Source organism: Rhyacophila brunnea, unplaced genomic scaffold (assembly GCF_057557595.1).
Source record: "Rhyacophila brunnea isolate RB1 unplaced genomic scaffold, BYU_Rbru_1.0 scaffold_177, whole genome shotgun sequence".
Classification (NCBI taxonomy): domain Eukaryota; kingdom Metazoa; phylum Arthropoda; class Insecta; order Trichoptera; family Rhyacophilidae; genus Rhyacophila; species Rhyacophila brunnea.
In genome coordinates this window covers 159,091-185,449 of record NW_028232834.1, presented here as the reverse complement: position 1 = coordinate 185,449, position 26,359 = coordinate 159,091, and the positions used below count along the sequence as shown (strand labels likewise).

Genomic DNA, 26,359 nt, shown 5'->3' with positions numbered 1-26,359 from the left:
CGGCGATATATCAATATTATTTGATATATGATTGAAATTTCCTTTTCATAATAATCCACATTTTTTAGTTTGCTGACAAAAATTTTAATTTTAAATTAAAAATAAAAAGAAATATAAGCAACCAATTTATTTTTTATTCATACGCAATCTTGTTTTAAGTTCGAAAAATGTCAGACTTATATAGTTTCATGTTATTTTTTCATATAAAAAGATGTTTTTTGTTTACTAAAAACTCAAAATACGATATCCAACATAAATTACTTTAAAAGTATTATCAAAATTTAAATTTCGAAAACAATATAGTGAGGCTATTAGGTTTTCATATTTTCTCATCAAACTTACGTTTGTTTCGTGTAGAACGTAATCGTTTTTTGGCTTTTTATGATGATATTTTTTGGAGAAAATCGAATAAAAAATATTTTAGAAGGAAGTGTGTTTAAAAAACCATTTTATAGGTATAAATACAAGATATATGCGGATGGTTTACACATCTTAATCATTCAAATTGTTTTTTGTCATTTATTAGTTGGAAAGCTTTTTTTACTGGCAAATGTGATAAATTAATCTTGTAATTTTAAAAATATTTTTCATATTTTTATTTAATGGCAATTATTGGTCTAAATTACAGAGTAGTACTAATTCAATTCTAGTATATTGCATTTATTATTAAATTTTGTAAATTTGTTTTTTTACTTTGAATATTTCTAATTATTCTTTATTTTATCTATCATGTAAACTTTTGAAAATACATATGGTGCGCGCACGTGCGATTTTATTTTCGGTGAGCAGAATCACTAATGTTCTCATTCATTTGTTTTCTTATCCCCCCCATTTTTTCCCTCCTTTTTAAAACATAATATGCACCATGTTAATAGCCAAATTGAGTTTAACAGAAAAAATGCTAAATTTTAGCTGTCTTTTCTCTATGTTTTATTCGTTATTTTAGCTAAAAATTTTTTAATTTAATAAACAAATAAGAAATAATCATTTTGATCAATGGAATCCGTTTTATTTATTATTTTCATGTTTGTCACTTATATTTCTATCAATGATCTTTTCATACTTAGTGAATTTTTATAGAGTAATAAAGATATACAATTTTGACATATATAATTCTATAGAATTTTAATGATATTTATGTTTATACCATTTTCATAGAAAAAAAATATTGATAATTTTCGCATATTTTAATAAAAATATGTAAACCTCCTGTTAAAGCTCAGAAACTATAAATATAATTATAATAAAAAATATAGATTTTAAATTAGGGTGATACACCTGTAGTAATTTTGAGTAATAAATTACCTATAATAAACCAGACTATATTGTTGGTAGTTTTATCAATGAAAGAAGAGAAAAAATCTATTGTAAGAATAATAAATCATAAAATATTATAAGTAAATTTAAGAGGGTTAAAATGTATAGTGTCTAATTAAAATAATGGGAAAATATTGAATAATTTTAAAACCATACAACATTTACATTTCATCAAATTATTTGCATTATATCATCATTAGAAATTTAAAACATGGCCGTAGATTATATTTTTTAGATAATTTCACACAAATCCATGACGACTATTTTTTTAAACCAATAAAGTAAAGTTCAAATTTAATGAACATGAAATTTTGTAATTTTTTCTAATTGTTTGCACATAATTTTTTCGTTGTTCTATACTTCAACATATTTTAGACTATTTAATTTATATATTTTGTCATTAAAGTGCAATAAAAACTATTGATGTGGTTTATATAAAACCTCTTTCCATTCACCCCCGCTTCTTAAATTATATATTAAATAATTTAATTTTAGACTTCATCTTATTATTTTCCGGCACCTAGTGTGAACAATTTTATCCACAACGTTTTTTTCACGCCATACTGTTGATTTGCGGTATCTTACAACTTTTTTTAGTTTATTATATTAAAAACACTTTATATATGTACACGAAAGGCGATTAAATCATTTTTGTAATAAAAATAAGTTAAATTTTGCAATAAAACTAGAACAAATTATTTTTAAAATATTTCAATTATGAAATAATCTATTTTTGTATTTTTTACTGGCACCTCCTATCAGTTGAAAAACTAAAAATACAGAGCAGTATAATATATTTTAAAAAGAAAGTTACGATTTTTAATCTATTTTTGAACTTCATGACTGCAAAAAAAATATAAATGCTTATAAAAATTATAAAAAAATCACCTATTTGGTAATTATATGTAAAAAGATACATATATAAGAATCAAAGTGATAAAAATCATAATGTTGAACCTAGTTATAGCATAGCCAAAATTATATTTAGCGGGTATTAGCCATTAACTTAATTTTTTTGTAGTTTATTGAAATTTAAGCTACTTATGATTGTTCAAGCAGAACTTTATATTACCAATTATAATATATTTAACCGGTAGGTCTTTCTATTTGATCAATTTTATATCATCTTCGCTTAAAACTGAATAATTCAAGTTCAACTTAATATTTTTGTGGAATCCGTCATAAGGATAATTAACAAACGTCAAAATTTACTATTTTTATCGAATATAATTATTATTTCTGGGAAAATGAACAATAAAAGAAATTATGTATTTTAAAAAATACTGATAAGTCACATTTACCATAAAAAAATATTTATTAATTCTTTACAATCAATCTTTCACGACCTACAGGATTCTTACTTGCCCTGCTGTGCTATTTTCACATTTATGAATATATTTTACTTTTCTGAATTTTTGCTTAAAAACTAAGATTGCTTTAATTTGTAAATAAAATAGCATCGAAGTAGAGGTTTAGATTACAAATTCAATTTCGAACCTCCTAATAGTTGATTAATTTATAATTAAGTATACTGTAAATGTCTTTAATAATTTAAAACGAATTAAATAAATATGGAAATGTAATAAATGATTTTTAATATTTATTAAGTCGATCAAAATTGTAATCATGATAATTCATTATATACTTACAACATTTATTTTTGGAATTAATCTGTTTGTAGTGAAAGAAGAACAAGAATCTAACAGCGAAGAAAACATATTCGAAAGTGTAGTCAATGCGCGTGTTCTTTTGATCCAGGAAATAGATAGTTTTCATTCTTCCACTGTTTATCATAATCTCTGCCAATATGTTCACGTGAAAATAGAAAATAATACAGAATATTCGGCAATGAAAGAAGTATTGACGTTTATTGCCAAATCAAAAGACTCACCGAAATCAATAACGAGCATAAAACGAAACTTCATTCGGCTTTCTGCTTCCATTAGACAAAATAACATCAGAAACCTTTTTAGAAATAAACAGAATGAATTGGCTGTACACGACTCTAATGAACTAAATAACATGTTCCAGGATCTAGAAAAATATATAGAGACTGAAGTAAATGGGCATAAAGAAAAAATAGATGAAATCATCAGAAAAAATGATGTTGAAGATCTAGAAGCTTTTTTTTCAATATTGCGCAATAAAGAATCGAAAATTTCAACATTGTCGGTTTTTACTTCCAGTTTTTTATCAAAACTTACCATTTTTATTGGAGAAATGATGAAAGCTCATGATACACCGTTTCTAAGACCATTTAATATTTCTTTAAGAAGTACAGAGCTTACACCACCCGAAAACAACTATTTATCAAATGCAATAGTTTATTTAAGAAGTTCGGTAGTTTTGGAATGTGGATTTTTACCATTTGCATCGCTTATAAAATTTACTGATATGTTATATCAAACTTCAATAGATTTCGATAATAATTTTAAAAATGGAATTTCTGACGAAAATATTTATGTATGCGAAAAAATTAAATGCAATATAACATCGAACTCCTGCATCAAAAATAGTGACAAACGTTGCAACCAAACTATTTGCATCAAAAGCTATAAATCCAAAACAAAACTTTTATTTAAAAGCATAGATTTACTTATTAATCAATCTATTTGCCTTAAAAATCAGCTAGCCGATTATATTCTTACCGAATGTGAATGTATAGTTTTTCCTTTTTTAATTCCCGTATGGACGGATATAAGATTTGTTAATTTACTTATCAAAACATCTCTTGATAAGGTATATTCGTCACTTGATGCAATTTTTGGGGAAATTGAAAAAATATTTGAAGATTCTGATAAAAGATCAGATATAGATAGAGATGAACTTACCAAGTGTATGGATGCGATACTAAATTTGGGCAAAGAATTTAACCATCAACTACAGCAAATGAAAAATATTTGGGAGTTTTTTCATACGGAAAGAATATCGACATTAATTTTCAAATTAAAAGAGAAAACTGCTATAGAATAACTGGAAAGGTTTCTATAATCTTAATAATAAATTGGGTTTGAATTTTATTAATAGGATTTTTTACACGCATAAAAATTTTATATGATATTACACCTCGGCGAAGCTTTCATTTCTAAAAATGGAATGTTAGAGTGAGTTATTCTTGGTAAACTTAACCAATAACTTTATAATATGCTTTGTACATTCGCGAACAACCCATTAACCCGATCTATTAAAATAAAAGTGATTTCTTAAGCTCGCAAACAGGTATAAATACCATTAAGATGTTGTATGGAAATTCCACATCTTAAAAAAATTATAATTATATACATCCAACTGAAATAGTTTTAAGCAAGTATATATTCCAAAAATAAAAATATAAATGGCGCTTCTGGATCAAGGTATTTATCTACGCAGTATTGCAAAACTATAACGCAAACTATGTGCAAGAACCAAATCAATCCGGATCGTCTTAATTTATTGGGGTTCGATTTTTCTTAAATACGTTAATGAGGGAGTTTGATAAGATTTTAAAAAAATATGCAGCAAGCTTTTTATGAATATGCAAACTAAGTACGTGGTTAATCATAAATGATTAAAATACTAATATATTAAGCCTTGTAATATTAAAGACTGTTAAATCTTACGAAATAATAAGTTTAAGATGTAAAGCTATAGATTTTACCCTTAATTACATTATTTGACAAGAAAAATATACTTTTCAAGTTTTTGCTAGTGAATCTAATATTTTTTTGAACTCGGATAAGCGCTTTTCAGCTATAAAATGGAAGATCTAGGAAATTTTCGATAGTTCGAAGATTTAATTTCGCGATTTAGTATTGTTTTATATCTTAAAATATGGCTTTGGTTTATTTTTTGTCGATTTCATATAAAATTAAATTCTGCCGAATGCCATTTTATTGTAAGGCTATGCAAAAATAGTTATTAATTCAAGGGAATCTTAGTATAAATTATGTTATTTTGTCATTTTACAATTATAAAACGTAAATGTAAACTCTAAATTGGAATACAAACGCTCAAATAATAAATTATCGTCGATTAATCTTATTTTTTTTTATTATTTTTTAATATATATAATAATACAATAAATATATTTTTTTTATAATTAGAAACCTAAAAATTAAATCTTAGATTTAACTCGAAATAGTTTAAAATTGAAATATGTGATATTATATAATTTTACAAAAAATCATGCAAATTTCGGTTTTAAGTCTTGGATCGTAATCTTCAATCAATCTGCAAGCTATATTCCTTTTTGTTCTATCTATCTTCTTGTGAATAAAATATCTTATCATTTCACGAAATAATAATATGCATAGCTATTTTATTTTAGTTTATTAATGTAAATTAATAATACCCATTTGAATTTATTTTTGATATATTTTCTGTTGCATGAACTTATCTCATTGATATTGCCATGATCAAATTATGTATTTACAGAATAGATAAACGGTTTTTTTATTCTTTTTTTCGAATTAAAGCTTTGTAGTTCATGCACGTAGTATATACGGGAATTACATAAAAACTGTTATAAAGAAATGTGATTTTTTTTGTTCAAAAAAATCATCTTATCATTCAAAGTGTAAGGTGAATATAACAGCAGTATATCGAATATGGATAGAAAATAAGTTGATTTGAAGTATTATTTCTGATAAAGAACCTTTAAAATATAAAAGCCCACGATCATACATACAATTCTTGATATTTCACATGTAGCTTAAATTTTTATAAAACTGCATAAAAAAATAAATTGGTTCGATTTTTTATTTCTATTGAACATCATTATAAACTTTTGGCTTTATTTTTGTATTGGGCACCTGATAATCGCCCAGAAAGACGATAAAACGAATCAGAGTGACAAAAATGAATCGAAATGTTATATAAAATTACAGGAAAGCATGTTGTTATTGTTAAATACACAACTTATGCAAGGTTGCGTATGTATTAACATGTCTGTGATATGCGCGCGTTATGCATAATGAAGTGGCCAGGTTGGGTAATCAATTTGTAAGCAAAAAAAGCAAAAGAGAACTATTTTAATTGCCAAAAAGATACTATATAACATGGAAAATGTATTATGATAATAATTATGGCCTTCTAAGCAGATTTAAAATCGTAAAAATTTTTTTAAGTTTATTACAATTCATTTTCGGGTCTGAAAAAATCTAAAGCAATCGAAAAGAAGCGAATAATATGTTCATGTGTATAAAAATCATCATATTTTCGAAAAGATATTTAATTAAATAAAAAGGCACTGTTATAGCGAATTAAAATCTATAAAAAAGAGACTGTGATATACAAAACCTAGATATATGAAAGATTTCTAAATCTATAGGTCTATAAATTAAGAATATTTTTTATGAATAAAGTCTGATAGGAGACAATATTATTGGATAAAAATAGACTACTCTTTTGGATTCGATCACATATAGTCTACAATAATGAGACAATATTTTTCAAATTGTCTTCACATTCTAAAAGCAAAAATATCTGTAGTGATCACGTTTCGAATTATATGGTTCAGTGACTTTTTCTAAATTTTTGCATGTTTAGATCATAAGGATAGAAAATTATCTTCCGAAAATCATATCATCTAAGTTTAACATTAAAATAGATCATAAAACTTTGAAGTATAAAAAAGTAATTTTTTTTCAATTTTGCAATAAATCAATAAATTATAATCTAAATCGTAAATCTAAAAATATTTATTTTTAAATAATATAAGGATAAAATATTTTCTAGCGTCCACAAACTTGTTGTTTGCGTCAATGACACCTAAAAAATGTCATAACGTTATATTTGGCATATTTTAGACATTAATTATATGATTTACAATACTCAAATGGTCAAGTTAACATATTTAGTTATTGCCGCAATAATTTTTCATAAAACCTCTGATTCGATAAGAATATTTGTTTAAGTGAACCGAACTCTATGATTTTTCTAAAATTTATAAAAACTAAATCATCGAAACATTTTATCGACATACACGCGTTGTTTAAACAGAAATATGCGTGTCATTTTGGGTATTGTATGGTGTTACAAATTTTTATGTCTAAAATTACTCCATTTTTCAATTACCAGTATTTTTGTAAAATGTCAATTTCATCATTTTATATTAATACAATAAATTTTTTTAAATTTTATGAATTATCTTTATATATTATAATTACAAATCAAGTAAATTACTCGAAAAAAATAGCTACTGAGGCACACCGCAACGTCTTCTTCACATTTTATAACGTAATTTATTTTTCTAGCTTTTTAATTCTTATACGCACGGTTTTTTGCTGCTCTTAAAGTCTCTTATCTGATTTGCAGTACTTATTTTTTTATAATACATTTTTCTACTTTTGCTAATATGTTTTGTATCTTTTAAATTAATTTGCACAAGATAGCACACAACAAAAAAGGTTTTTTTTTCTTGTTTTTTGGTTCAATAAAATACACAGTATAATTTTTTTTCTAACTGTATATGGTGATCAGATGTAGCATTTTAGGATCGACTATCTGTTTGTAAGAACCCTTCTTTATAGTTATTTTATTCATTAATTGACAAAATCTTAGAACGAATGCTTTTTAAAAAGGCTCCTACCCTGTTTTTAACATTTATTTGAATTGTTTGCTGGTTTTTTTTGTATATTAATAAAGCATCAAAGAGAATATCTCGTGTGTTATTCTCATAAATACAAAAATGTTACTTCAATTATTGTAATACATCAAATGTATACATGTATTTAATTACAATGAAATTTTTAGTCTATTAAAAATAATAAAATTTTGGGATTTTAAGGATTAAAGGACCCTAAACACAAAATAATTTTGCAAAAATATAATACTGGTGTATTGAAGGTTATAAGACAAACTATAAATATTCCTACAGACACGGTAAATACCTATCTTGATTGTAAATTTTATTAAACTTATTGATGTTTTTTTAAATTTCTGATCATAAATATACATCAAATTATAACCAAATACACGTTTTGATGCAGAAACAGCATAAAATCACGTGTTTTTTTCGATAAATTTTTATAAAAAAATAAATAAAAAAGTTGTTTTGACTGCGCATAAATACCACATTAATGTTTTTAATATATAATAAATATGAAAAGATCAGAAAAACAATACGGTAAAATAAAATGGAAAATACACAATATAACCATGTATTCGATCCTTAAAACTTTATCAAAAGCTATGTTTTCAAGATTGAACAAAAATAATATTTATAAGGCGTTTATAGATGTAATTAATATAAATTATTGATAATATAGACAGTTAAAGGGGTTTTATTGTGAACTTAATATTATTTTAGACAGTAACTAAAAATAATATAAATTATTTATAATAAATGTACATTTATCACATAGAATTTATTTTAAAGTTTTCTTTTATCTTTTTGTTTGTTAAGATCAAATACTTGTTGTATCTATCATTAATTTGTTTTAAGATTTATCAACACTATTGTAATATAAATTCTAAATTTATGATATTGTAATCCAATAAATATTCCAAAAATAATAAAAAAACTTTCAAAATGTAAATATAAAATTAAAAACAAGAGGTTTAATAACGCAGCTATAAGCAGGTGTGAATTATTTTCCTTATATAAAGAAAATACCGTTTTATCATTCTCTACGAGCTAGTGGATAAACCATATAGTAAATGTGTAAAAAATATAAGAAATACATAAATGCGATTATCAAAGAAATATAAATGTGCTGTATATAATAACTAGCAGAATCCGGTAAAAATAGAGTAACTATATTTTTTATAATTTATTGGCTCAAAATATCATGTAGAATTGTGAAATTATAGAAATATTTGCCAAAATACCAATATTAAATATTCTAGTTAATGAATTCTTTTAGTATTAGTAAATTATTTTTCTAAAGAGACATTTTTCAAAAAAAATATTGGCATTATTTCCGTTACATGAAAATATTTTTTTATTGCGTTCAAAGTTCTGTAAAAGATGTAATTAGTAAATTAAAAATTATCTACCTTAGAATTATATTCCAAGTTTTAAGATGTCTTTTGGGATAGCAAATTTCGATGTTTTATGAACGTTATATTTTTTATTTCTTTAATCCGACAGTTAGAAATTGCTTTATTTCTTACATTTAAATTATATTGTTATATTTTGTTATGTATAAGATGTATTTTTTTATCACTTTTGAATTTTATTCTCGATTTTTTTGAACATATTTAACAAATACACCTTGCTGCAAAACTCGTATGAATCTTTTAAAATATAATTGGTAAATAAAACGAAAAAAGAAAATGAAACTAAATTTGCGTAACATATTCAAAAAAAAATAAAAATAAGAAAAATATTCAAGCACATAAAATAACTGGTAGGTTATCAAGATATAATAAGATAATATCATATTTTTTCTGTATTAAAAATGATTTCTGCACTAAAGCTTTTGCAATGAAATATCAAAGTTACTGCATAAATAAATAGATTTCTATCATGAACGATAAAAAGAGCTAAAAACGGTGTATTTTTGTATTTTATTTTTAAATTTGTCTTTAAAAAATCGATATTACTCTATTCAAATTCTTCTTAAAATAAATACCAAAACTTCAATTTTTTTTAGAATTAGATCGCAAGTTAATTCTTTATATTTTTAAATAATCCTGCTCTTAGTCATCAATAATAATTAGAAAGAATTATAAGAAGAATTAAGAAAAGGTACATTTTTCTCATAGTATAACAAATTTGCGATTAGACTTTTTGATCTATATATGATTTTTTGTATTTTTAAACTAAAACCACGGACTATTTCACGATTTACGATATTTTGATCATAAAAATCATTAAGATAACTGTGCCTAATGACATATTCTAGGACTAATTTTAAAAGACATTAAATTTGAAAAAAAACAATCTATGCTATATTTCACGTTAAAGTAGAAGCTACAAAATATATTTATTTGTTTATAGATTTGATATTGACTCGTCTATTTGGATTTTTTTACTAGTTTTTTTGTATTTTTCAATTTAACAAAAAATGTTTTTTTTCTCGAAATAGAATTTTTAGCCCACCTACATAATTCGTACATGTAAACTAATTTAACAATAATAATACCATATTAAAACATAAACAATACTAAATTTAAGCATGATTTACTGCACAAGTAAGGATAAAACATACGTTGTTCGGGAAAAAAATACCTCCCGGGATTTTCTTCGGCACAACATATCTATATACACACTTTATTTTTATAACCGAGTTTTTTGCTTGCAATACTCGATATAATTCACTCTTTTATAATAAAGAACTCAAAAACTCAACATATTTTATATGCTCTGCGAATAACCATCTGCCAAACCAAGTTTCTAAATATACATTGTTAATTACAGATCTACTTGCATCTACTATAAGAAAGCGAGGAATTTCAAAAGACTTGTGCATTTTCTTGCCATTAAAACAATATATTTTTCCCATTATATTTGCTTTTTTTATTTCCTTTCGTCTTACTTATAAATAAATATGTAGAAAATCTTTTCCTGATAATAAATTAATGAAGTGCATTTTTTGAATAATTTTCAACTGAGTTTCGATTTTTTTTATTCCTATAGATAATTAACCATTTATATCATAAAATTTAGCTTTTAAGTCATGAATAATTAAATTTAAGAGTCTTAATATTAAAATGCATATATCATATATATTTTTAGATTATAGCCACATTTACAATAATAATTGAATATAACCTTATAAACATATTATATGAATTAAAGTCAAAAAACCAAACTCTTTTAACTACGGCTTGCTCATTAAAAGTTTTGCAAGCATAAGATGCGTGTATATTTAAGTCCAAACAAATTTATAACGATATTCTTAGTATTACTTGTGCTTATATTATAAGTGAAGAATATTTAGAAATGTAAATTTCATAATATCTAATTGATACTTTCAAATCACTTTTATAATTTTTCAATTAAAGATATATAAAATACTTAAACCGACTTTTTTTCCCCATTATCTACAGAAAAGTATCGAAAAAAAAATAACTTTATCTGCAAAAATATGGCATTAAATCACGATGGGTGATATTTATAATATAAATAAAAGAAGACATCAATAGATGTAAAATCATTAAAACTTATGATTTTGCGAGCCTTTAAGTCTTTCTCTGTTATAATTCTGCTTATTCAGATAAATTTGTATTATTGGTCGAAAATAAAATAATTATGCCGAGGCTGCAATAAATTTTTCTAATATTGGAATAAACGTTATTAAATATTAAATTTCTAATCTTATTTTTCCACTAAAAGAAAAATAACCCAAAATAATAGGCACTTCTTTTAATTTGTGATCTAATTGTGATTTTCGACCAATAAGAATTTATTTTTAAAAAAACGCAATACCAGGACTCATAAATTACCCAAGTAGAGCCGCTCAAAAATAAATAGAATTTGTTTTTTTATATGATAATTGGTACAAAGAAGAAAGTAAATTATAGTTGTTTCCGGATCTAAATAATTCGGTGATATTCTATATAAAAGCCATAAGGTCCAACATAATTGGAAATTAAATTTGTGAATATAAAATGCCTATTGCATTTTTTTACTGAATTTATATTTTGAGGCAAAAACTTGATATTTAGATGATGTTTTCTTTCTTAGATAAATAATCAAGCTTGCTATTGTTATATTTCAATGGAAATTTCTTTTATTTTTGTTTGAAGCAACAAGACCCCCGCATAAATAATTTAATCATTATGAAGGCATTACAAACATTTCAAAAGGATAATATAATTCATTAAAAAAAGGGTCTTTTATCGCATTTTTTATAAATACTATCAAGTTAACTAATGATTTTTACACTTTTTAATGAACAAAAAAAAATATTTTTTTAAACAGTTTATACATACATGATATTAGCTCTAAAGCAATAAAAAAAGATACATAGGCGGGTTTTTAATATATATTTGGGGCCTAGGATGAAAATTATAAAAAATATTTATATAGATGAAAAATAAATGCCCAGCAAGCATAAATATGTAAATTATATTATTAAAATGATAATGAGCGCATTTTATAAAATTTCCTTGTTTATCAGTTGTAAAAACAACCACTTAAACTACAAGTGACTCAATCGTTTTTCTTTTCTTTGTAGTATCTTTAAGAATATGAAGGAATAGAAAAGCGGGTTTTATGGTTGCATAAATTTTGAATCTTAGTTACATAATGATTTTTTAAAAAATTTGTAGTTAGTGATATCAGAGAGTTATCATCTTAATACAAACTTCAAGATCTAATCATTAATTCAAACCTAGCTTGAAATAGACACATTTAAAGCATAAGCAATTTTATAGTGGTAAGACACATTCAAATTTTTCCCCTTAGTATTGATTTTGCGATTAATCATCTTTTAATTGCAAAAAAGAAAAAAAAGTGAAGAAATAATTTCGAATATATCAATATTTTTTTTGTATTATATTATAATTTTCGAAATTTACTTACTTATAAATTCTTTTTATTCAGTCGTATCAAAATACCCAATATGCGCCATAAATATCGCATTTTTTGTTTTACTGTACTTTTATAATAAATTTATCTTTTATATTTTTTCGCTGTTAAAATCTGAAGAAAAATAATGAAATTATCATTATATTTCTTTCGTTGACCATATGAAAAATCAAAATGATAATTTCAATGTTATATATTGTAGAAACGAAAATGCGAGAAGTAATAGTATTTAATCTTGAAAGAAACTGTAAAAAACCTGAATAGTTACTAAAAATTACAAAAATCATTATATATTTTAATTTAAAAAGTACTTGTATGTTCTAAATTAGTTCATAGATCAGTAGAGCTGGATTAAACTACTAAAAACTGATTGAGTATACATTCGGACTAATATATTACCATGGACATTCATCTTTTTGATTTAATATTGCTTGGCTAATGATGCTTATAATTTACCATGTGCATCATTCTAATACCAGAAAAAATTCATAAATTATTTAGAAAAAAAAAGTATCCTCCATGAACAACGCGTAAATGTCAATACAACTCATATATTGTATGTATTATTTTATTATATATGTTAGTTTTCTAAATCAATTATGCTGCAAATTGATATTAAATTGTGTAAATTCTCCGTAATGTAAATCGTGTGATTTAAATTCTTCTAAAAATGTATGTGTATACTGATTTTAATTATTATATTTCTGTAAATCTTGAGTTTTTTCTATTATAATTTCAACAAATACATGTATATGATCCAAAAAAGGATTATATTGCGTTTTTTCCCTCACAAATACCAATATTATTGGTATAAGAGAGTTATTTTCTTATGTTTCTTGTCGTTTTTCATTCTCTTGGTTTTTAATAAACATTTTAATTATAAAATATATGCACCGAAGATTGTAACCTGCACCAAATGAGCCATTTTTGGAGAAAACCTTGACAAATGTTTAAAATTTAATGCGATTTATATATTTTAAGCATGTTTAATTGCCTAGAACATCACAAAATCACACTGTTTGTAACAAAAAAAATTGTGAAACACAATCTAAACATTGAACTAAATTATTTTGAATAATATTTTTTACCATCTGTTCATTTTATAATATCTAAAAAGGTGTATATCACTTGTTCTAAACCCGCAATGTTCGTTTAAATTATCAAAAGACTTATTTTTTCTTTTACTGTCGTTATTTTAAACAAACAATGGAATAATGAATATATTTAACATTATTTTTTTTATAGAACGACGTTTTCGGTATAGATGTAATATATATGAATTATTTTCAAAAAAAATTAAAGTCCTATTGGATCTTGGCAGATCGATATTCCCAATGAAAAAATCAATCTTATTTATTTTCAATGTTTATTGATTAATCTAAATTATGGATTATACTTAGCAATGGATAAATAAAAAAACGACCACTAAATATCTAACAGCACGAATAAATTACAATAAATATGGTTTGCATTCTAACTAATCCTTGGCTTCTGTGGTTATTATTATTTTAATATAATAGTCCATTCAATATAAATTTATTCAATTAAGTAGTATAAATTTATTAAAACATACTGAAAAGGCGATTAAATAATATTGTTATTGCACAATTTAAAGATAAAATAACTCATACTTAAAAAAATTCATATTATTTAGAAAAATAAAAAACTCTGAATTGGCAGAAAAAATTATAAGGCTTGATGTTCAAAAAATAATATGTATTAAAGGCAGCACCCTCAATTTATAATCAAAAAATGTATTGCTATTTTAGATTTATCTAATATTGATCAGATTAATTTACTACTCTAAGTATCTGGTTGTGCATGAAGATTTCATAAAAAAGAAATTATAGTTTAAAGTTGATGGGAGTTTTTCTGCTAATTAGCTTTAGTATGAATTAGAAGTGTTGCCATATGTTTAACTTTTATGATTTTGGCTTTATAAATATAAAATAATAATTTCTAATAACTCTAATATTAGAAAATTACAATTAATTAATTAATAAAACGATAAAAGTTATAAAAAAATAAAAAAGACATAATTTTAGTGAAGGATTGCATAGTATCGTAAAAAGTGGCATTTTTGGTTTTTCTGTGTACTAGGACCAGAATCTAGTATAATTTTATTATCAATTTTTTATCTAGTAAGTTTCCGCTATTATTTAAAAAATGCTATGTATAAGCGTAAAGTGCATATAAGATGACTTTGTCGAGTGAGCAAACAAAATATTTATAATTATAATCGGATAATATCTTATTTTTTCCATTTTCATTTTTCAAGATTATTAATTCTTTGTATGCCGATTATTATGATGCTTTTTATTCTTGTTATATTATATGGAAAGGAAAGGTGTTATTGAATGCTTTATTATCTAACGTGTATTTTTTATACCCATTACCTAATGGTATTTTACTAGTTTTAACATTATACGTAAAGAAAAACTTTAATCTAACACAAATATATTTTTTATGTAAATATACAGTAACTGATCTTAAGTTTTAACGCGGAATTCCGCGACCAATAATAACTTTTTTGAAAAATATAATATAAAACATTAGTTGTTTACTAAAAAACATTTAGTGTTATTCTTTTTTCTACTTTATACTCTCTTAATCAACGTATAAAGTTGCAATTATACGTACTTTAAAGTTTTTATGTTCTATTTGTTATTTTACATCCCTGTATGATTTTCTAACCTTGTGATTTTATTTTTTTGTCTTTATAGATGAGATATCTTTGGTGTTAAAATTATAAAAAAAATAAAAATAATTTTATTTTATTTGCATTTTTTACTCTAATTATATATTATTAGTGCCTTTTGGAATGCAATGAATTTTGTTTTGAGCCATTTAAAGTGCTTGATATTTTATGCATCCTAAGCTTAAATCTTTATACACAAGAATGTTGTAATTTTATTATATTTTCCATCATTGTATCACTTATATGATGATCATTTTTAAAAACTTATTATGTACGTTTTAGCAAACCTATATAATATTTTCTGATTATCTGGTAAATCATTGTGTTCTTTCCTTATGTCCTTGAAATTTAGCTTTCTTTTAAAAATTTAGATTTTTCTGTAAAATTTGAATTCTTATACTTCCATTATTTTTAAATTTTGTATCGAATTACAGCCTGTAAAAAGCCTTTATATCTCGCTGATTTCCCCTCTTGAAATCGGGATGTCTTTCGACTTTTTTTTGTTCTTTGTTACTGATTACTCAAGTTTATCTCCATTAATGGTCATTATAATAATTTCATGGTTAAGAACCCAGAAATACTTTTTATTTGTATGATAATTTTGTTATTCTCATTTTATTTTCCTATACATAGTATAATTGATTTCGGCAAAACAATCCTTATCTATATGGTTAAATATATCCTTTATCTTTACGTCACCTTTATAACCTACTAGTTCTAGACTTTTTAGTAATCAGTTACTTTAAGTATACGACTCGATTAGTTTGTAAATATGATTTCATTTGGATATCTTTTACCAATCCAATTCATTTTGCTACATATGCTTTAATATTGGTCTAAAACTTTGTTTTATGATGCTCGAATGTTAGCAAAGGAAATTTTCTCTGTTTTTCGCTTTCTATCTACTTACATTATCTATCCTGGTTGCACCGGTTTATATTAGGGTAATCATTTCTTCTTATTTCGTATGTGAAAGTATGAATATATCACTAGAAAATTTCATTTCCGTTATATTCTCGTATCGAGTTTTATCTCTGCATATCTAATTTCCAATATATCTTGTATCAGTATTCCCTGGATTTTCTTTGTTGAGGCCTTTTAGAGATAAAATGTAATAAAAGCCATTTTATTATTAAAGAGGATAATAGAAAATGTAAATATGACATCATATGATACTAACATATTAAAAACTTAAATATTTGTAATGGTTTTTAAGAAAATAATAAAAACATAAATATCTTTAAGGTTTTTTTACGAAAATATAAAGAACTTGAATATTTGTAATGGTTTTTTTAATAAATATTATTTAATAGAAAAATATTAAGAACTTGGTTATCTGTAAAAGTTTTATACTAAAATATTAAAAACTTGAATATTTGTAAAGATTTTTTTGCAAAAATATTAAGAATTTGAATATTTATAAAGTTTTTTACGGCAAAATTAAGAAAGTGAATATTTGTAAAGTTTTTACGGTAAGATATTAAGAACGTGAATATTTGTAAGATTTTTTACGGCAAAATATTAAGAAAGTGAATATTTGTAAAGTTTTTACGGTAAGATATTAAGAACGTGAATATTTGTAAGATTTTTTACGGCAAAATATTAAGAAAGTGAATATTTGTAAGATTTTTTGCGGCAAAATATTAGAAAGCGAATATTTGTAAAGTTTTTACGGTAATATATTAAGAACTTGAATATTTGTAAAGGTTTTTTTTACAAAAATATTATTTCGTATAAAAATATTAAGAACGTGGATATTTGTAAAGGGTTTTTTATGACAAAAATTATATATTTAATATTGGGTGATGTTTATTAAATAGAATAGTCTATCATGGTATTCAAAACATTTTATGGTGATAATAATAGGCTAATTGAAAGGTGAAAATATATAGAGTTGAATATTGGTAGATTATTATTTGAACATGAGTACTATTACGGTATTTTAAAGTATAATAATATTGTGGATTTGAATAGCAGTAGAGGTTTATTAGAAAGAGAAAATATGAGAATGAATAGACATAAGCAAAGTATTTAAAACATTAAAGTTTCCGATTTCATCACATCCATCAATGACTTTTCTTCTAAAATCAATTTTTCCTACTCGATGAATTTCAAGTTCCTTTGCACTCAAATTCTTTTCCTGTTCGCTGCTTCGAATAAATCCAGAAACATCCGAAACGATTTCTTTTTTATCCTCTTTATCTTCATTTTTTATTTTCAGATTATCAGCCCAAGTTTTTTTATTCATATTAACTAACATTCTTTCTTCTAGTAATCCTTTTTGATATTTTATTCTAAGACCATAATAGTTCCTTCCCAGTCCATGCAAAATAGAAACCACGGCTGGTCTTTGTTGATAACCTAAATTTCCAGTTACTTGTCTTGGCTCAACACCAGTTACTAAAAACTGATTACCTATTAGTCTAAAGGCGCTCATTACAACCATTCCCTTAACACTCTGTATTGGGTCTATAACAACAGCCACAGCTCTTTTATTAAGCTTTTCAAACGTGTCTTGCGTACTCATATCAGTATTACTTAACCAGCACCCAAACCCAGGATGTGAATGGTACCATCCAACCACATCTTCTCGCTTGTTTACTATATGAAGTGCTTCTGTCATCATTGTTTGATAAACAGGATCGACCGACTCTACAGTTACACCTGTACCAGTTTGTGGCATTGCATAAACATCATTGATTGAGATTGTGAAGGCATCAATATGTTCTCCAAGAAGGAGGCCCATGACTTCGAGTGGAACACCTGCTCGACCGTGGCGAAGCATCTTTAGAAGTGCGAGTGGACTTATTTGTAATGTTTCACCAGAATCCGGAAGTATCTCGTTAGGATCTAATTTTGAGAAGTCGATCATTTTTAAGAGGGCATAAATATATATTAAGACATATCTTGAAAGCTCTCTCAATGGGCTGCATCTATTAAATTCAAATTATAATATCTAATAGAAAAATTTTGTGCATAAATAAAATTACGTAAATTCTAGTTCTATAATACATCCTAAGAATTTTTTAGTGTCAAGTTTAAATAACCTGGATAATATGTTCACTAAAAGAATCTTCTAAATAATTTACTTAGTAAGTGAATTTTAGAATTGAAATTCTATATTTTTTCTTCAATCTTAGCTTGATTGATTTCACGCAGACTCATCATAAATATACTCTTGGCTATATCCACTTCTCTTCAAGTCAAATAAAATAATCTAATTATTAGTAATCAAACAGAAGTTGGAGTATTAACAAAAAAATACAGCACAGAAAAAAATTATTCATAGAAAAATTTAACAATAGTTCAATTTACATGGTGATTTTTATAAAAAATACAAAGAACAGACAATGGTAAAACGAATAGATTATAAATTAATTATTTTGTAGTATGTACGATGTAAAAAAATATCCATATGGTACAAATTATTTAAAAAAAAAATATATATGTTAAATTTAACCAGAATTTTTTTTTATGCAAAATAAAAAAAACATAGTGCATCATAGGATTTTGGATTGGAGTCTTTCGTTGCAATGAACTTTTAATAAGAAATATTTGGCTTTTTGAAACAAATTTTTTAATTCTTTCATAAACTTATGTCTTTCTGAATTTGATAAATTATTTGATCTAATATAATAAAATTTATGTTAAATCAGATTAAGCTCAAATTATAAATTTATTAATTATATCTAACAGTATACAGCACAATATTATGCTGAAATCTGTTAGGCCATTGAAGTATGTATCAATAATCGTCTATATGGATTAATTTTTCAATATTTTTAGAATGAAATTAGTTATAGAGTATTAAACTATTATGGCTATAATAAAAACACATTTTTGACCATGTAAATCATTTTTTAAGTTATGAAGTATAATTGTATCAACTCGGCTGTTATTTTAGTTCTTCTATAAGCCATAAATACCGGTTAAATTGCAGAAATAAACAAAAGATGCAATAACTCTGCAATAAGCTAAGAAAAACAGCGTAAAGGATCACTGGGTTCGGTTATTTTACAATCATTTCCAGAATGGCATTTTTATACGCACATTCTATAATACGATTACGGTGAATAATAGAAAAATTTTAGAAATAGATGATATATAAGAAAATATTTAAAGTTAATATTTTTATTACCCTGCATAAATTATTCTAGAACCCCTCAAATATCACGACACAAAATTAATTTTAGCTGAATTTAAATATATTGAGACTATTTGAAGATAAAATTGAAAAAATACAGAAAAGGTTGTTATAAATGATAATTTTAGATTGAATTTTTGTGTATTATTGACGTTTTTCATATCAGTTTAATTATTATTTTTTACCACCTAATGATAAATATCATAACAAAACATTTATTTGTGTTATTGATTAAGTTTTGATTAGATTAGCGGCATTATTACGCTAATATGGTCACTGTTATGGGGAAACATACCATACACCAAGTTAGCTTTTATTGGTTAAACTTGTGGTAGAGAACCAAGTCAAGTTGTTTCTGATCACAAAAATCAAGTGTATATTTAAAAACAAGTGCTTAAGTTTACTGTTAGTCTACCTGGCACTGTTTGATGTATTCCTGCAGTAAAGCGGCATTAATTACAGATATGTAATTTATGAAATTCCTTGTTTGAAGATATATCATGCCTTCATCATTTAAATTTAAAATTAATGAACGAATATTTACATTACTAAACATCGCTACGTAGAATTTTAAGTTTTAGATGTGTTATTGTACATATATTTCTATATAAATCGAATTTATATATTACTTTTTCTTTTATTTTAGATAATGAAACAGGTATATGCGCAGAATACCATATAATTCTTTATAATAAGCTTAGTAAGATGGAGCTAGAAATCATGTCTTCGTGTCGAATTATTTTTGATTTTATTGACTCATGATAATATTCTCTTTTTTTTCAACATTATTTTTTTCTTCGATCATCTAATCTTTTTTTATATTAACAACTTAACATTTTTCTCACACAGAAAAAAAATTTATGTGTATACACTCAACCTTTATAAATATTATCCCAATTTATTTTTATTTATCTGTGTGGAATATTATATTATAAACAATGAAAAGTTTTAGAAAAAAACTATAATTCATTTTGTAAAGATCTTTTTTATTTCGATACACGGGTTTTTTTTGTATCATAAAATAGTTTATTGTGTCTCTTTCGAGTTGACTTTGTGATTAGATATATCTCTTGATTTATGTTTTTATGAATATATTTAATGCAATGAACCTTTATTTATATATATAAAAATTATTTAAGGCTATTCAATTCTAAAACTCTAGGCTGACAGCAACAAAAATAAAATAATAGCGTTAATATACTTTAACTGTGATATATTGATAAAAAGGATATTTTCTATTTAATATTATGTTTTTCATATAATTTTTGAATTAAAGCTCTTTCATTATTTATATGTGAAAACAATACTGCGTCATAAGTTGTAACAAAATATCTCTAGCAAATAACGTTGATATCTCATTATCATTTCAAAATAAATTTATCTATACTATATAGGTTTTTTAGTTTATTTTTAGAACACTGCAGCTCATTTTAATTGTGGTAGCAGATTAGATTGTGCTTATAAGGCGAAAATAATTTTTTTTTTAACTAAAAAAGTCAAAAAAATATATTAAAACACAATTTCTCAAATCTTATACGCATTCATCCAATTTTTTTTATCAAAGGTTTTTATGTGATCTTACTTCAACACGATATAAATCAATTTACGAATAATTTTAACGTTACATAGCCCCTAAAAAATTAAAAAAGCACAACATATATATTTTCAAAATTGGTGCTTACATAAAGATGCATCGAATTAGTACTTTTTGCTATCAGAACATTTTTAAAATGAATTTAAATTGTTATTATATCTAAACTGCTATAAAATATGTCTTTATATTACCTTTATGTATCTTCATTTTGTCATAGATTATAATTTTAAAGGTTTTTAATATAAAGAAGTCATTATATAGATATAATTTTTGTTTTAGAAATATTTTCATTTATTATGATGCAATGTTTGTTCATAATGGATTTCATATGTTTTTAGTAATTTATATAAATGTCTCAAAATAAATTTTTATGAAATATTAATGCTTAAAATAAATAATGCATTCAATTTTTTTATTATTATAAAGTCATGTGTTAATAAAAAAAATATTAATCTCGAGAAAACAAAAAACAGGTATTTTGGTTAATTTTATTATATCAAATTCAATCATTTAAAGTACAATGCAAAAGTATAATATCAACCTATAATTCTGATCATACAAATTGTATGAGTTGAACGTGATTGGTATATTTTTAAAGTATTTTATTTATAAATGAACACACTATAATACAATAAAAGGTAATAAATCTGATTTATGAATTTAATTAGCATTAAAAAATTTCAAATCCGAATAATTATATAAACGAAAAACAATATTTATATCATATAGTGAAACAGATAAATTTAGATGAATATTTTTTTGATTTTATGATTAGATATAACCGATTTTGTATTTCTTATCTGATATTTTTTGTGTATTTTAGATTTTTTGATAAATTTGCTATTTTTCATCACGTTTCTTTCAAATTATTGTAGAATTTGAATATAAATTACGTAAAAGCATATGTATTCCGATCTTCCATAAAAGTTGAGGTTCATGAAAGAATTATAATGTATTAATACTATTAAAATATAAGGGTCTCAACCTTTAATAAAACTTGAGGTTTATGAAAGAAATATGGCGTAATAATAGTATTAAAATATAACGGTTCCTTTGTCGGTAATAGTGAAGTTTTATGAAAGAAATATGGCGTAATAATAGTATTAAAATATAACGGTTCCTTTGTCAATAAGAGTGAAGTTTTATGAAAGAAATATGGCGTAATAATAGTATAAAAATACAACGGTTCCTTTGTCAATAAGAGTGAAGTTTTATGAAAGAAATATGGCGTAATAATAGTATTAGAACATATAGCTTTTACCAAGAGTGTGTTTTTAACCTATTTAATTTTTTTTTTAGATAAAGTGATTTGGAATTTTTTTAAGCGTATAGATGCAAATGATTGTAATTCAGACCCAAATTTGCAATAAAAAAACATGTGGATGCATACGATAGATGATTACTATGCGCTGTTTTCTTGTAGTTTTAAATATATTTGTTATTATCTTGGTTTTTTATCACCAAAATCTTGCAAGTGATTTTTTTTATATTAAAACGGATAGACCTTACTTTCTTTAGGATAATTCTTGCATTGAAGGTATTTATATCAATATTAAAACATTTTCAATGGTATAATATTTTGCTTAATCTCTTTCGCACTTGTGTGTCAAAGATAATATGTCTTATGATAAATCACAAACTAGATAAATTTCTTGTACATTTATTTTCCATCTACTAATTGTAGATTTAGCCTAGATATTTACTAATATACAGATTAGAGCATAAAAATCACCTTTTTAGTGGTATAACTTCGGAATGGGATAATAGCATACCTTGATTCTTAAATAAAAAGGGTTCAAAATCTCTTCTTTTATTTACAAATAAATATTACCATAAAAAAACAATAATTTATAAATTTCACAATAATAAAAAAATATTAAACTATTTTATTTGCACATAATTTGTTTTCCAAAATAAACTGTAAAAAAATCGAACATTCAACAATACTCAAATAAATTTATACAGCAATATTAAAATAAGCGGATTTTTAAAAAAAATTTAGCACAGTTATATATGCTGATTTAAAATCAATTAAATAAAAAAAATCAGTGCTTGTAAATGAATTTTAGTATTTAAAACTAATCAAATGAAATATCTGCTGTTTTAATGGCTTGCGATCGTTTTTTTAAAAAAAATCAATTTATAAATTTTGAATATATTTCTTATAATAAATTCTATATTTGACACGTCAAGAACACTTTAAAAATATAAGCAATCTTATACATGTAGATTAGAACCAATCAAATTAACGAAATAAGATAGTTGTTTTAATAATATTCCAAATATGCCAAAAAAAATGATTTTTTATTAAGATTTTGATTTTTTATATATGATTCTGATTTTGTGTACATAGATTTCGATTTTGTACTTATAGATTTTGATTTTGTACATATGGATTTTGATTTTGTGCATATAGATTAGAGTCAATCAATTAAAATTAAAAAGTTGTTTGAAAAGAAATAAATTAAAAAAAAACACTTTATATAATAAGATTTAGTTCTTATTATTCACAAAGATATGAATCAATCAAATCACAGTTCAAAAAAAAGTAAGTTTCACATTTGATTCAACAGAAGATAATCAAACATATCAAATAAAAGCAGTGACCAATGAAATATAAGTGTGCCGTGATCGTTCTCCTTTACACAAATATATACTCCTAAACAGAACAGAAAGAAAAAAATGATCAAAATGAGTGAGCCCCTTCATATGAATCCGGGTGTTTGGCCGACTTTATCGAAGCATCTCCAGAATATTTTTTCAGACAGTGATGTAATAAAAAGAATAGAGCAGACAGTATTGTCTAATGAGACGTATACGGTTGTTTTTGTTGCATCCGTACACTATTATACCCAAACAGTGTCGCGGTTTTCATTATTAAGAAGAAAAAAGCATGTCGATAATGTTTGTAAAGAGATGGAATATATTGTTCATCAAGACAATTATCGAGAAAAGATTTCTGTAATGGAGATGTGTTTTAGAGATCAGTATACGTTGTTTGCGGCTGTTGTTTTGATTATTACGAAAGTTTTGTATGATAAAGTTCCGTCGAATCTTTTTTTTGCGCGTGTATGGAAAGTTGGTGTTGTTTCTCTTAATCGGATTGAGCTATTTGTCTTGGATGTTTTAGAGTATAATGTTGTTATTAGTCGGAAGATTGTTGAGAGTGTTCTTTTGCTGATTTTTGGGGAAAGTGGATCTAAAAGAAGGCAAAATATTGGTGTATTGGAGTATTTTTATGGTTTTTTGAAGGGGGGATTTCCATGTTGTAGGTTAGAAAGATAATTTGCAAAAAAATGAATAAGATATAAAAACTTTGAGTGTTTAGTTATACTAAGTTATTTATCTTGTCCATTTTTTATATTGGCCATATTTTATATATATCATATTTTCCATTTTTTATATTCGCACCTTTGATCATTTTTTATATTGACTATTTTTTAATTTTATACAGAGAAAAATTTGGATTTTTTTATTAAAACTATTTGTATCCATTAATAGCAAAATATATCTTTTATTTATAAAAAATTGATCCTTTATTTATATTTACAAATTTATGATTTATTTATGGATTTATAAATTTATGATTTATTTATGGGTGAAATTTATTTTTATCTATTTAGACGTGGTCTTCATATTGGGAATATTGCAAAACACCTTGGAGTATCTTCCCCTGATCTATCTTCATCAACTGCTTTATTTCTCTCAAAAGAGATGAGTTCAAGTCTATTGCGAACATATTTAGTAATATTAATCTTTTATTTATATTTATAAAAAATTGACCCTTTATTTATTATCTTTCAAATTTATATTATTTATGTACTTATAAATTCTTTATTCACGTCCACATAAAATTTTAATAATTATGCTCGGTTTTTATTTTTATTTACCTTTTTTTATATTCCATTTTAGATTCAAGTTTTTTGGTCTCGGCAATTTTCCTTACAGCCTTAACAAAATCGTCTTTTACTACGTAATCTCTTTCGTCCCTGATAGCAAGCATCCCCGCCTCAGTACAAACGTTTCTCAGATCAGCGCCATTAAATCCAACACTAAGTCTTACCATAAGATCCATCAATGCATCATCAAAGTCCATACAACTAGTTTTCATTTTTCTGGTATATATTCCCAAAATTTCTTTTCTGCCCGCATCATTCGGTAATCCTATTTCGATTTTTCTGTCGAGTCTTCCGGGTCTCAAAAGTGCTTCATCGAGAATATCAGGTCTGTTTGTAGCCATAATAATTTTGACAGCTTCGTTTGATGAAAATCCGTCCATCTGTGCCAATAATTCCATCAATGTTCTTTGAACCTCTCTGTCTGACGAGCTGCTGTCACTGCTTCTTTTGCCGCCAATAGCATCTATCTCATCCATGAACATTATGCAAGGTTGATTTTCTCTTGCATAACTAAACATCTCTCGAATGCATCTAGCACTTTCACCAATATATTTTTCAATAATGGAACTAGAAACTATACTCAAAAAATTTACATTGAGGGATTGCGCTATTGCCCTCGCTAATAGAGTTTTTCCTGTTCCTGGAGGCCCATAAAGCAAAACACCTTTAGGAGGAGTAATTCCAACCCTAGCAAATATTTGTGGATTCATTAAACTTAACTTTATTACTTCTTGGAAATCTCTTATTTCTGTTGATAACCCACCAATATCGGAAAATGAAACTTTGCCTGGATCTTGGGCTGACATTTTGTAAATCGTTGGATTGACTTCTGGTGGAAGAAGACGAACAATAGTCAGGGTTAGTGTATCTAAAGTTACTCGACATCCTATACACGAGGTTAGCAATTTAGTTGATGAATGTTTCATTGAAATCTTCGGTACATCGTCTGTGTCAATATCATTGTCTCCAGAATACGTCGGTCGGTTGTAAGTAATCTCTTCTAGCTTATGAAGTTCTTCAAGCACAGTCTTTTTGATTCCAACTACATAACGGGGCCCATTCGATGCTTTCACTATAAACTTCTCTGGCGCTATTTGTTGAAGTATCTCTGCCACCATCTGACCTACTAGTCCAAGAGCTCTCACATTGTCTTCGCTCATATCATATGCTTTTGTTAGGCGACGTAACTCTTCACGCGTCTCTCGAAGTGAAACACTCGCTTTCGTATGTGCCGTAAGTGATGCAATAT

The 26,359-nt window shown here is 24.9% G+C and overlaps 2 pseudogenes; both read right to left on the bottom strand.

Annotated features, from left to right (window-relative positions):
* Nucleotides 1-18,345, bottom strand: part of LOC147073503 (uncharacterized) — a 50,043-nt pseudogene extending 31,698 nt beyond the window's left edge.
* Nucleotides 18,346-25,097: 6,752 nt separating this feature from the next.
* Nucleotides 25,098-26,042, bottom strand: LOC147073502 (putative 26S proteasome regulatory subunit 10B pseudogene; annotated as a pseudogene).
* Between the last annotated feature and the right edge of the window lie 317 nt (nucleotides 26,043-26,359).